At 41.8% G+C, this 14,251-nt stretch overlaps 1 protein-coding gene across 4 annotated transcripts in view; it reads right to left on the bottom strand.

Moving 5' to 3' along the window:
• The window catches only part of Vps13b (vacuolar protein sorting 13 homolog B), a 513,205-nt gene that overhangs the window by 53,831 nt on the left and 445,123 nt on the right, over positions 1-14,251 (bottom strand). The window lies entirely within an intron of this gene.

Genomic DNA, 14,251 nt, shown 5'->3' with positions numbered 1-14,251 from the left:
TACTTTGTAATTATAAGGAAACTGAGAGTTTAAGGAAAGCATTTATATGAAAGAAACCCAACACTGTTCATTCTATTATTTAGTAGAACTAACCAAAGGAAAAATTCATGGAACACTCCCAACTATAGACTAAGTGAAACTGAAAACATCCACAGAGCTGTGGACCCACACAGAAACCCTAAGGGTACACACAGTGTTATCGTCAAAATGAGAGTCTTGATGGAAGCGGATTTTTCCTTTTAATTTCAGCTTTGACGGCTTTAGCTTGAAAAATTCCCAAGGCCACCATGTTACAAGATGTGTCTCGATGGCTGACCACAGCAGCATTTTCTTTGAGAATATCTAAGTCTCTCCTGGGATGTCCCAACGTCCCCTGCTTTTACTACAGCCTTCCTCAGTTCCTCCTCCACACAGGGCGGATGAGCCTGGGAAACAACGAGGCAACGGTGGGACTTCTAAAAGAGACTGAAGGACAGCAAGTACCCCTCGGGGAAATATGGTCTCACCTACACATACCCTACAACATAAAAGTACCAGAGTATCTTCATGGTTAAGGGGGCGGGGGGGGATGGGAAGAAACAATTGCAGGGTTTGGAATCATTTCTCTCTTTTTTCTTTCTTTCTTTCCTTCTTTCTCTCTTTCTTCCTTTTTTTTATATAGCAGCAACTGAGAATAAAGTTGAGGTCCATACAAAGCTAAAGGAAACAAGAAAGTTGTTTTCTTTGGAGACTAGTGGCTGGAAAGGTACTTAAGGTCATATTAAGCTAGATTTCCTGAACATGTCAAAGGCTCTAGAGAAGGTTTTAAATATACAAATAAACAATGCGATTTTAATTGAGAATGTGCACATTTGCATATGAGTTCAATTTAATTAGAGCAGCTCCCTCCTGTACACTTCTATTAACTCAGCACCACCGAGGAATATGCTGCTAGGTTTTCCTTGGCAGCTATTTCTTCTCTAAATGTTGGCATAGATACTTTCTTTGAATTATTAAAATTCAGATACATTTGGATTCAGTTCACACAGAAAAGCTAAGCAGGAGAAAACATGACAGTTCTCCTCATATGTATCAACTGGGTATTTGCAACGTTTTGGGTCTACCGTTAAAAATATCTGTCACTGGTACTTGCATGCATAGAATTTACCAGGAAAGTAATTATATTTTTACATCCATGAGAAAGCACTCAGAAGGCCCAGGACACGCCAGCTGTCCTGCTCATGCTGGGGTCACTAGGCCTGCGACCTGGCGCTAGTTGCCCATAGATGGCAGTGATCAGATGTCCACAGACACCAGGCTAGGGTGGGAGTCGTCATCTTGTTTCCAGTGACTGAAGCTCCCTGCTCGAGGAACTGAACGTTTTAACTTAAGAATTAATACTCCTACCTGGGTTTTAATTTCTAGATATAAATATGAAATTTACGTTAGACTCCCTAATTTTAGTGCGGTATCTTCTGTCATCCAGCCAGCACATCTTCATATGCAGTACTGTGGAGGTACCATGGAAGAGATGAGGCACAGGGGTGTAGCCAGCAGGAGTGGCTGTCCTCTGGGGAGAATGGCAGCAGGGAAGAGAGGGTGCTGTGGTAGTCCAGGCAAGGGAGGGGTTGCTGCATAAACAGCCGGGTCTCAGGTTGGGTACAGCTTCTATTGGTAAAGATCACAGTTCATTCCATGGCAAAGGTTCCAAAAGGTGAGATTTGGAAGGCAGCAGCATACAAAGATGAGTGACAAAGCTGGAGAAAGGGTGGGGTGGGAGTTAGACGGGTTGGCTACGTGGAGCAGGTACTGCTTCTGAAGTTAAGAAATCTGTGATCTATTTGGGAATTAGCAGGCAGTCACAGACTCTCCAGCACAGCGAGCGTGGTGCTGGCACGTCAGGATGAAAGGCAAGGTGGGGGAGCCTGCCTGGTGCCCAAGGCTCTCTAGTCTTCCTTTATCTCTAGGGAGCTTGTCTTTTACTTCCTCTCTTTGAAGCCTTCCTTACTGGTCACTTCCTCCACTGCCTTCCACCAACCCAGGCTTTTCATTCTCTCTGCACTACTCAGTGAGTCTTAATATTTTCCATCGAGTGGAAAACTTCAGCAGGATTCACTCTCAGAACTTTTCAACGACAACTTAAAGGTAGCAGCAGGCAAGGCAGTGTGGCCACAGCTGCTGGGGGTCCCCAGGGACCCTGCTCTGTGCTGGCAGCCAGACTGAACGTGTAATTTTACTACTGAAGATCTCAGATGTGAGTATATACAGCTTTCAACTCACTTTTTTCTATACAAAATAAAACAGAATTAGTGGTTGGGGAGCTAGAGATCAACCCTGAGGACCACCCACAGACATGTCTAAAGAGAGAGTTCCTGAACTGATAGATTCAGGAAGAAAGAAAAACAAGATGAAAGTAGAAAAACAGAGCACACCAAGGACAAGGATGAGTGCGTGTTGTACACTGCATTTAAAGTTCTGGGAACTGATACATTCACTATTCATTCAAAAACTGTTGCAAAGATTTTTAAGGCTCAAAAATAAATTAGTGAGTTTGCTTTTGTGTTTTATAATTTAGAGAAAGGTATAATTGTTCTAAAGAGAAACTAAAAATTCCAGCACCTTCAAAAATTTTCAAAATTCACTGTACTCATTATAAGGATTTTTGAGGCAGGTAAAATATTAAAAGCAATTCAAGTGAAATAAGCAATTGGATATATATTGATATGTGTTAAACCTATAACTTTTCTATATATTAATGTACAAAAACTTATAAGCCATTAATTTGTTAAACTTTAAAACTCATTACTGTAAGATTTTAGTCTACAATGGTAATTTAATGAATTTATTGAATAAATAAATCAAGAAATGAGACCAACCAAAAATAAATACTAAAATTTTAGTAGAGACATTTATGCATAAATAAGTGTTAAATCACAATGTTAAAAAGCTTGCCTGTTTTGAGTACTCTTTCAACATAGGAGTTCTGTCTCATACGGATGGTGTTAAACAACAAGTCAGTGTGCTCTCTAAGAGCCCAAATCCAGACACTAAGACACCGACAGAAGGATACCAATTAGGAGAGAATCTGGGAGGAGGGACCATCAAAATATATTGTGTGAACTTTTAGTAAAAATATATAAAAAGGTCAAGTAAACAAAAAATAATACAATAGGTGAGTATCATGAATCAAATTTAGGATTTTTTAAAAAAAATCTTACTTATCCAAAATAATATCTGGAAAACAAAGTTCAACTATCTGTCTGCAGTGTGTGGTTTACATGGACCATGTATGTGAAATGCTGGGAAATTACCACAACAATGAGAAGAAAAATGGGAAATATGTCATGCACTGTGACTTTTCAATGAAGCTCAATTTAAGGATGCTTAATTTAGTTGAAATTATGATTAAAAGCCATGCAGAAATAATTCTATACATGGCTTCTATACATCATCATAACTAAACACTGAAATCTTCTAGACCCTTACAGTGATGTGGGATTCCCCTCTGTGTGCTATGAATATGTTTAACTATCATTGCTTATTAAAGAAGCTGTTTTGGCGATGGCTTAGTAAAGCCAGGCAGGAAATCCAAACAGCAATACAGAGAAAAAGTAGGCGGAGCCAAGAAGACACCATGTAGCTGCCAAAGGAGAAGGACATGCCAGAACTTTACCAGTAGGCCACAACCTCATGGTGATACATAGGTTAATAGAAATAGGTTAATTTAAGATGTAAGAGTTACTTAATTAGAAGCCTGAGCTAACTGGCCAGTGTTGTAATTAATATAGTTTCTATGTGATTATTTGGGTTGGAGTGGCCAAGAAACAAAAGAACAATCTCCGATTACAAATGGTGCCCAACATGGGGGTAACCCACATGGTCAGCCACACATTTTGGGTTTGGAGGAAAGCAGCTGAGAGATGCCCATGGCTCCACAGCACCTGCCTCTCATTTCATACTCTCCAGGGAGCCACTACCTGCTTTAGAGAATCTGCACATATTTAAAAATGTTCCTTAAAAAGGGGAGATGATGTGAGATTCCCCTCTGTACGCTGTGAATATGTTTTATTACCACTGGTTATTAAAGAAGCTGTTTTGTCCAACGGCTTAGTAGAGTAAAGCCAGGCAGGAAATCTGAACAGAGCTATAGAGAGAAAGTAGGCGAAGTCAGGGAGACGCCATGTAGCTGAGGAAGGAGAAAGACACCTGTCACCAGCCAGAACCTTACCAGTAGGGCATAGCCTCATGGCAATACACAGATTAATAGAAATGGGTTAATTTAAGATATAAGAGTTAGGCAGGAATATGCTTAAGTTATCAACCAAGCAGTGTTGTAATTAATACAGTTCCTGTGTGATTATTCTGGTCTGAGCAGCTGGGAAATTAAAGAGCAATCTCTGCCTAAACTGCAGTGCATTTCATACTTGTAGAATACAATTTTTCACTGGAAAGAATGATTAAGTAGAAATAATTTTTTAATGCAGAATTTGAACTTTATGTGCAGCTTTTTTTTTGTAAGAAAAAGAAAAATGGCAGAGGGTTAACTTATGAGACTTTCTAAAGCAACTTTCTAAGGCTGACTACCACCAAGGCACATGGGCTCCTGTGAGAACGGCTGAAAGAAAGAGTGTTCTGGTTGGAGGACACATGTCAACTGCATATTGTACTGATATCTTCAGAGTTCAGTCAGTGCACTGTGCCATTTCATCATGAGTTTATAATGGTCATTTGAAATTCCAGAGATAATTTATAATGTCCAATACCACACCTTTCTCATAAGTTTTCTGGAATAATCAATATTTTAACATATCTGTATGGCAAAATCGTTCATGAACTTCTATTGTATAGCACGAGTCTATTTGGGGCTGTCCGTTTACACTATCTGAAGATTGCTCAGGGAGTGGCAGAACAGCGGTCACACTTCCCATTTACATACTGCCTCCCAGACAATGGGCTATCTTATGGGCATTCTTCGTTTCAAAGATGATCAATTCTAAATGCTTGAGACTTGGGGAAAGAAAATAAGGATTATTTATTTATTTATTATGTATACAATATTCTTTCTGTGTGTATGTCTGCAGTCCAGAAGAGGGCACCAGACCTCATTACAGATGGTTGTGAGCCACCATATGGTTGCTGGGAATTGAACTCAGGACCTTTGGAAGAGCAGGCAATGCTCTTAACCTCTGAGCCATCTCTCCAGCCCCAGGATTTTTTTTTTTTACAAAAACTTTAATAATCAAGCTTGTTCATTTATTAAAATTATCATTAATGGCATTCCAAATATTTCCATTCAGATATAAATATACATGATTTAACAAGTAAGCAATGATATATTCATTTCAGCATCACACATGTCTCTCAGGGGTGTGGCTTTCCCTGCAGTTAACTTAGGAGTGACTAAAACAACCTGAGCTGTGGTGGTAACAGACAGCTGCTCTAAGCTCGGAACTGGGTGAGCCTTTTTACTGTTAATTCTACTACATGGGGTCTAACACAGGAATTCAAGGAACTTTGATATGCCTGTATATGAGTATGCATTTTTAATTAATAAGCAAAACAGTGAAAACATCTTATCCTGTAATGGAGTTATATTAACACACTCTGGTATTGCTGACACACGGACACACTCTCTGGACAGCATGGCAGTTGATGCGTGTCACAAGTCAGTTAGGTATAACACTTTGAGGAAGAGTTCAGAATACGCTGGCTGGAAATGATAAGCAGTAATTTAGGGGGCCGAGAAATAGAAGCCAAGAAGATAAACTGAAGAGGACATCTGATGGTCATTCAGTTTTGAATAAATATTCTTCAGTTTGTGAATCAAAATTGTTAGCTTTTGTTCATTTGTTTAAAAATCCATTGTGACTAAATACAAGTATAAGTGATGGAGAAACCTATCCAAAGTCAAAATCAAAACTGGAATTTTAAATTGCTCTCAAATGTAATAGTCATTGTTCAGGAAAATTTAGTTTAATTTAGGAGACTGCCAACACATGTCCTAAGAAAAGACTGAGTGGTTTTATGAGATTTTAAAATTATTTTTAGTCATCATGACGATTTGGACAACTAAAATTGTTATCTCTAATTTTTAATTAGAGAAAAATAAGTTAATAGACAGAAAAGAAATCCAAAATTCATATTTATTTTCATTGAACTGGGTTGTGTTGCCACGCTGAGAAAACATTTTTATAAAGCCTAAAATCACCATGGTGACTGGGTTCTCGGAGCTGCTCCAAGCCTGCAGTTGGTTTTGTTGCCCAGTGAGGGAATGTGCTATGTGAGACACTGTCCTAACTCACGCTGTCCCCAAGTGCAAGCCAGGCACGTGAAAGGTCAGCTACCGCCTGCAGGGCAGCCCCTGACTCCACAGAATGGGCTTAGTTCACATTTATCTTAAAATCACTCTCAGTCTCCTTAAAAATCCAGTAACTTGGCAAGTCAAGAATTATCATGAGAAATGAAATAATTTCATAACTGTGAAGTCATCCAGCATTCCTTGTGTGTGACACTCACTGGATTTGGCCATATCTTGGGCATTATTCTGACCTTTAAATACTAAGTTCTTCTATATCCTGGAAACAATTAAAAGCATGGAAATAATTAGAAGTGCCACATGCAATGGTATGCCATTGTCTTTCAGTTAATGTGTCTGTCACACAGATTCTTGGAAATGGGTTATGATTAAAGACAATCACATTATGCATGCTGAGGTCTTTATCACATTCCCAATCAGCAATTCTCACAAGCTAAAAATGGCAAAATACCATCGTGCTTCACTGGTCCTGCGGCACAGCGTTTCTCCAAGTGCTCTGTCAACACTCACGTTTACATGAGCCCTCTGAAGAACCTCTGTGTTTAGACACCGAGGACTCACATTTGCAGAATAATGGCTTGTGGAAAACTTAGGGAATCTGTAGTATATATTCTCCAAACTATATTTCAGTATCTAGAATTTACTGTCAGGGGAGAGGCAGAGTCAGTCCCAGCAGCCATTTCTCTCTGACCCTCACCGTTGAAATAATCCCTAGTCAGCCTCCACAGTCAGGCTTGTAGAAAGCTCCAGAAATGGGCCCTGGGATTGGATGAAGTGCCCATCACAGACATCACGGTAATCTCTTGTGAAAGACTGGAAAGGCTGCACTGCAGGTGATTTTTATGAAGAAACACACAGGTAAAGAAGCTGAGTCTCAAACTCCTGTGTCTAATGTAAGGAAGTGAAGAAATTTCACCATTGCTAGATACTTAGCGTTGGAATCTGCTCTGACCTCATTTAGTCTACCACAGATGACTTTGGAAGACACTGGAAGGTCCCTCAGGGAATCCTTGATGAAAGTAAAACCCTGAAGAAACAGAAGTGAAGAAACTGAGTCTATGCCCTCTGTAGCTCTTCTGGTTACCATGTACAATGAGGTAAGAAAGCCCTTGATGTCAAACGGACAGTAGTTCCTAGTTCTCAAGTAGAATCAATGTTTACAGAATATTTTGGATTAAAATCCTTGCCAGATGGTCCCAAGAAGTGTTTACCCCACTGTTGATTTTAGCTATCTTGATGTCAGCAACAATAAAAAGAACCCTGTTACTGTCACTGTGTCCTTCCCTAGTGGAGCTGTTAGTTGCAGACAGCTGTGCGCTACACTGCTAAGAGTGATACTGCAGATTCCTGGGAAACTGTTTCCACGATTAGAGAAAAAGACATCATGTAGTAAAACAAAGTCTACTTTTAATACACAATATTTAGTAATTATTCTATGCAGTTTTAGTTTATGGTAAGTAATTTTTTTTTTTTACAGAATAAACACAGAAGATTAAGCAAGAGTGAGAACTTGAACATGTTTTTGAAACATATAATTGATCCCCTTCTTAGCACTGGCTTTGTGACCAAAAAGGTAGGGATGGAGAGGACCAGGTTAAGAAACCGACTTCCCTGATGGTGCATGTATGTATGTATGTATGTATATGTATATACGTACACATACACACACATATATTTTTAAATATCTGCATAGTATATACAGAGCCCACCAGAATGATACAGAAGTCGGGATTATAGCACAGGATTGTTAAATTATGACTTTAAGATTCTGATCTTGAGAATTATTAGAGAAGTTACTGAGACCCCCACCCCCTCCCCGCTTTCTCTACTCAGTAAACATCAACTGAAGGCCCATCACAAAGCGTGGCCAGTGGCAGTACAGTCTCCTATACTTCCCTCCCTTCCACTCCGGGTAAGCCCACTCTTACTTATTCTGTCTCTGACTTCAGACTAGGAAGAGGCCCTTGAAGACAACATCTGAAACCTGCCATGAGCCACACGAGTACACCATGTTGGATGTCAGTCCTGCAGCATAGTCGAGCCTTCAGAGTGCATGTCTGTTCTGGTCCAAGTCTTATGTACAGTCTTTTCAGATCCTGAGTCGTAAAAATTAACCTAGTCCTGGAATTCCTGACTGGAAGAATCCTTTGAGATACAAAGGCTGATTGCTTCAGGTAGTCAAGTCTTAGGATGATTGGCTAGATAGCAATGGGCGAGGGGCAGATTGTGTTGTTTATAAACTGGTGCTCCTGTAACATGAGACTAAGATGTAGGAGGGGATCTGGAGCATGGAAGAATAAAATCTATGAAGATGTGAGACAGTATTAGTAGATTCCTAAGAGAAGATGGGCAGAAACCTGGCAGAGCAGCCGAGGCTGGGGCTGAGGAAAGTGGAAAGGGATAGCTGCTGAGAAGTTCAAATCCAGCAGCACTGTTAGCCACAGTTTCACGGAAAGGAACAAACAGGCTTAACAAGCCAAGAGACAGCTGAGGTTTCCAGACAGTACTTGAGGACCTCCTAGCTTCTACCTCCTGCCTACGCTGAAATCCAGATTAAGGAACAGTTGTTATAAAAGAAGGCCATAACTGGCTAGTTCTGAAAGCTCCCAGATTTTTCAAATGGAAAATGACACTAAACAAAGTAATGGCTTCCAGGCTAACACCCAAAGTAGGCCATGGCTAGGAGAAGTGGTCTCGTAGAATGTGCTATGGAACTCTTTGTTAACGTCACAGGTGTTTGACACCGCTGGCTCAGATGCTCAAGTACGGTGTCCTTCAGCACGGTCTAGTAGAGTCTAGAATTCCAGAAGGGCTTATCTAGGAGAAATCTGTGGGTTTAATTTCTAAATATAGTGATCCTCAATAAAATCAATGAGTGACCCACAAAGTTGTTTAAAGGATTACATTGTCAGGAATATTGCCACCTTAGACTCAAAGAGACAGAGTGCAAAATGAAGGGTCTTCAGACTTTCAAAATTCTGCAAGCAGAAAGCAAGCTAAGAAAATGGCAGCGGGATGACTTTCATAGAAACATGTATGGTGCAGAAGCTAGAGCCAAGAGCCTGAAGCTATGAGCCATGGAGAATTCCTTCCTAACAGCATATGTGGATTGGACTAAGAATCAAGAAATAGCCAGCATCTGTCTGTTGGGGTTTCAGAATTTGTCTAGACCAGCAGCACCTGTGTGTCTCCTGACATCAACAGGACTCTCCACAGAGGTTCTCCTTGGCGCACACCCCCATAGCACACAGTCCTGGAGCCTCTATAGGGTTCTCCTTGGCCCATACCCTTGTAGCACACAGTCTGAAGCTTCTACAGGGTTCGCCTTGGCCCATACCCTCATAGCCCACAGTTCTGGACATCTACAGGGTCTCTCCTTGGCCCACACCCTCATAGCACACAGTCTGGAGCCTCTACGTATGAACATGCCTGTTCTCTATGTCCATCTGTGCTGCCCAGTGTTTCTTCAACTTGACAGAGACTAGACTTCCCCAAGAGAAGGGAAACCTCAGTTGAGAAAATGCCTCCATAAGACTGGCCTGTGGGAAATTTTCTTGATTAATAATTGTTGTGGGAGGACCCGGCCTGTTGTGGATGCTGCTACTCGTGGGCAGGTGGTTCTGGGGTGTGTATGAGAACAAACTGAGCAAGCCCAGAGGAGTAAGTCAATAAGCAGGGGCTTCTGCCTTGAGCTCTAACCCCGACTCCCCTCAACTGGAAGCTGCAGCAAACCCTTTCCTCCCTACGTTGCCTTTTTACAGCGTTTTATCAAAGCAATGGAAACCCCACCTAAGACAGCCTGGAAACCCAGTTAAACAGGCAGAGGGGAAAAGGAAGCTAGATTGTAGAGAACAGAGTTTCTTACTAGTTGCTTTATACATTTTTTGATGTAGACTATCCAAAATAACTTTTTAATTTGGCAGAAGACAAACTGGAAGTGATGAGAAATGAAAACTGGTGTTTGTCCGTTTTCCCAGGAGTGGAACTTGACATTTCATGTTTCAAGTGTGCATTTTCCTCCATATATGCTTTTCCTGCACTCAAAAGCAACCAACATCTCAAGGTATCCAACCAGGTTGGGTTCAGGGCTTTTCTGTTTCCAGGCACATCATCTTTCTCAGAATCAGCCCCACTCAGCTCTCTGTCATGAGCGACTCTCACCTCCAAACCTAGGGTCAAACAAGAGTCTTCTTCTCATAGCCATAGTAAATCATGCTGATTTTAACCGGCCACATGTCATCCAAACAGACTTCTGTCCTACCAGAGCTCTTGATGTGTCAGGGCTGCGATTCCATCTCTGGCCTCTTACAGGGTGGAGCCTGTGGAGACCCACACTGTCCTCACTGTGTTCTGTTCTCTGGCTGCTTTCTAGTAGTTTCCTTATGTGTCTGGTTGTGGTGTTTGGAGTTTTTCTGAGCTACTAGACTATAAATCTCCATTTTCTATAACATCTGAGATGCTCCCTAGGATAACGCTTTGTTCCTCTGGCTCTCTCTGCTCATTCAGGAATTAAAATTACTCATATGCTGCACATTTTGAAAATGTCCAAGAAGTCTCTGGGATTTGAGTCCCTTTGAGTCTTTTTTTCTTTTTCTTCTTCAGATTGGATGCTTTCTAATCAATATCTTCCAGCTGACTGATGTTTTCCTTCTGTCATATTTCAGTACATTTCTATTGACAAGTGACAAATCACACAACATCCAGAAGTCTCTACAGCACTCATTTCCTCTGCAGGTCAGGAGGCAGCAGGGCTGGCTGTGACTGCAGAGAAGGTGTCAGCTGGACTCCTTTCTCATTAGGAAGCTAGCCGTGGAGAGGATGGGCCTTCCCCTGCTGCAGTTGTGGCCTCACGATGAAGGCTGTGGAATGGCATGGGCTGGCTGCCTTCTCTGGTTCATGCAGGGAGCTTTCTGCCCCAATGCCCTAATCAGGCATCACAGTGAGGGGGTCTGCTTCCACAAGGGAGGCAGACTCTTATGTCTCGCAAGACTTGTTGGGTGACATCAGGCCCACCCAGGATTAATTAAAAATCAGCCACTTTGGAAACGTAACTGTCCCTATAAAATCCTTCACCCTGACAGCTGCTTGGAAGTTTATGTCTGATAAAGCCAACATCAGGATCACTATAGGTTGGAGTTGTCATTTACTTCAAAATGAACAGTTTTCTTTCTTTCTTTCTTCTTTCTTTCTTTCTTTCTTTCTTTCTTTCTTTTTTGGACTTGGAGATCACTGAGGCAATTGTTTGATCTATTACAATTAGACCTTGTAACCCTGTAAATGCCGTTATAGACAGGGAACTCTGAAGAGTGCTGATTTGGGAGTAGTCACTTGTTAGAGTCATACAGAAGACTCTCACACCTGGGTGAGAGTCAGCTCACTTCAAGTATGAGAAGCAAGGAGCTTACAGTCTTCCTGGGCGCACAGTGGCTCATGAGGACAGTCAGGCCAAATTTATACAAATTATAATCCAATTTCATGGCTTTCCACCTTTCTGGGGTTTTATCTTTACCTTTAGTGCTGGTGTCCTGGCCAGAAAAATGACAGGCCCTGTGCTGCCAGGGTTCCATTTGTTCTCAGGGAAAAGCCACAGACAGGGGAAAGAACTCTGTCAGTTATAGCTTAGTTTTCACCCCATCCCAAACTTGCCCAGAGCCCTTAAGCAGCTTTGAGAGCTGTTCAGAATTCATGGCTGCTGTTCATGGAGCCATCAGTCTCCTGTGCGTCTGTGCAGTGTGCCTGCAGCTGAGCCATCAGTCTCCTGTGCGCCTGTGCAGTGTGCCTGCAGCTGAGCCATCAGTCTCCTGTTTGTCTACAGTGTGCCTGCAGCTGAGCCATCAGTCTCCTGTGCGCCTGTGCAGTGTGCCTGCAGCTGAGCCATCAGTCTCCTGTGCGCCTGTGCAGTGTGCCTGCAGCTGAGCCATCAGTCTCCTGTGCGCCTGTGCAGTGTGCCTGCAGCTGAGCCATCAGTCTCCTGTTTGTCGTCTGTGCAGTGTGCCTGCAGCTTAACTCATCATTACCCCCAGTCTTAGGACACGCAATGGTGCACAAACCACTCTCTGTATCCCTCACCTCTATCACAAGCATCTCAGCTGATGGCATGTGACTACAGCATCCCTCTCCTTATATAACTCTGTAACTGCCTGCTACACACAGGGGCATCTTCTCAAGACAACTGGCAGTTCTTTAGGACACAACTCCTCCCAATGCTGTAAAACTGGAATCGACTTAGTCTCCTAACATCTCCGAGCACAGGGATGAAAACAAGGATGGCAATATAGGCTTAAGAGCAAACAGAACATTTTTGGGGCAGCTTAGGAACCTTTACATTTTAAAAACTAACTTTAAAAAAGATTTTATTAAAAAACTAAAGATTAGATTTATTCATTTCCATTTTATGTATGAGCTTTTGCCTGCAAGTATGCCTGTGCACATGTACAAGCCTGGTGCCAAAGAAGGTCAGAGGAGGGTGTTGGATCCCAGGGGCTGAATGATGGGTGCTTGTGAGTCGTCACGTGAGTGCTGGGAATTGAACCTGGGTTTTCCCTAAGAGCAACAAGTGCTCTCAGCTGCCTGAACCTTCACACTGTTAATGCTGAGTCATCCCTGGACTCTGCTGTTCCCTTGCATGCTGAGAGGCTGCAGCACAGGCTGGAAGGCTGTGAAAGCCTAGTGTATCTACCACCTGGTACCTTAGAGAACAGCTGCCAGCCTCCATCTTACAGGCAGGGTTTATATTTTTGGTACTTATCTCTGCTGAGTATTTTGCAAGATACTGTGCTACTGTGCTGGTCATCAAAATTAATTCCTAACTAGCTACATTTTACAATTCAAAAAATGTGTTATGTTCATGAACTTACAAACTACTTTTATATTCATTTCAGAAAAATATTTTATTATTTTATATACACTCTCTAGAGACTCCCCCCCCATTTTTACCTTGCTTGATTTAATTACTAAAGTTAAGCGACTGTGGGGCTGGAGCACTGACGACTCTTGGGAAGACCAGGGTTTAGTTCTCAGCACCCACACCCCGTTGGCTCCCATCCTTAACCTACTGACTGTATATCCAGCACCCTCTTCTAACCTCTTCGAGCACCACTGCTCACAATGGTGCACATACACATGAAATAAAAATAAATTTTTATACAAAACAAACTAAATCACTGATAATTGGAATTCTATACCTCTAAAAATGTACATAATTCATAAATTGTACTTTTTGAAGGTATATAGAAGTATGAATTCTTAACACACAAGGCAGGCATATTCCTATTTCAAAAGATTAACCAAAGTACTCTCTAGAACCAGAAAGGAAGTTATTTTGATAGCTTCTATGTAAATCCTATGGTTTATGGAGGAGCTGCTCTTCCTAGTTTGGTTACATCACACAAGGCTTCTGTTATCTCTGAGCCACATACACTTGCTCGTCTTCTGGGAAGATGCCATGAACCTACACTTCCAGGATCTACATTCACCTCCGTATACCATGAAAAACTTCTTTGAAGACAAATTCCTTGATGATGATTTTGGTTATACAACCTATCTGGCGAGCTGGACGTGTATATTTTAAGTCCCTGTGGTGGCACCAACAACTCTGTGCAGCTGAACATGCTCCCCAAAAAGCAGTTCTATTCTTCTTTTGTTTGTTTAGGCAAGAAATTGTTGTGGAATGTCCAACATCTTAAGTGACTGCCTCAAAGCATGTGTTACAAACTATAAGGGAGTTTATGACTTCTCGATCCAAAAAGGTTCCTCAGCTCAAGGTTTCTGGGATTGGTATGTCCGTGTTTCTTCTTGTCCTCCTGGGATTCAATGTTGTTAGCAACCTTCTGTGTGGCTCTGAGAGATCCTGACCTTCTGAAACCTTTCCAGGCGTCACCGCCACTTTCTTGGTCTCTGCAATATAAGCTGCATTGTTTAGTGGAGTTAAGTTCTATGAACTTTAGAAATTCTCCC

The sequence above is a fragment of the Myodes glareolus genome, chromosome 19, assembly GCF_982192425.1.
Source record: "Myodes glareolus chromosome 19, mMyoGla1.1, whole genome shotgun sequence".
Lineage (NCBI taxonomy): Eukaryota > Metazoa > Chordata > Mammalia > Rodentia > Cricetidae > Myodes > Myodes glareolus.
The sequence above is the reverse complement of the archived record's forward strand: the minus strand, read 5'-3'. Positions and strand labels throughout refer to the sequence as shown.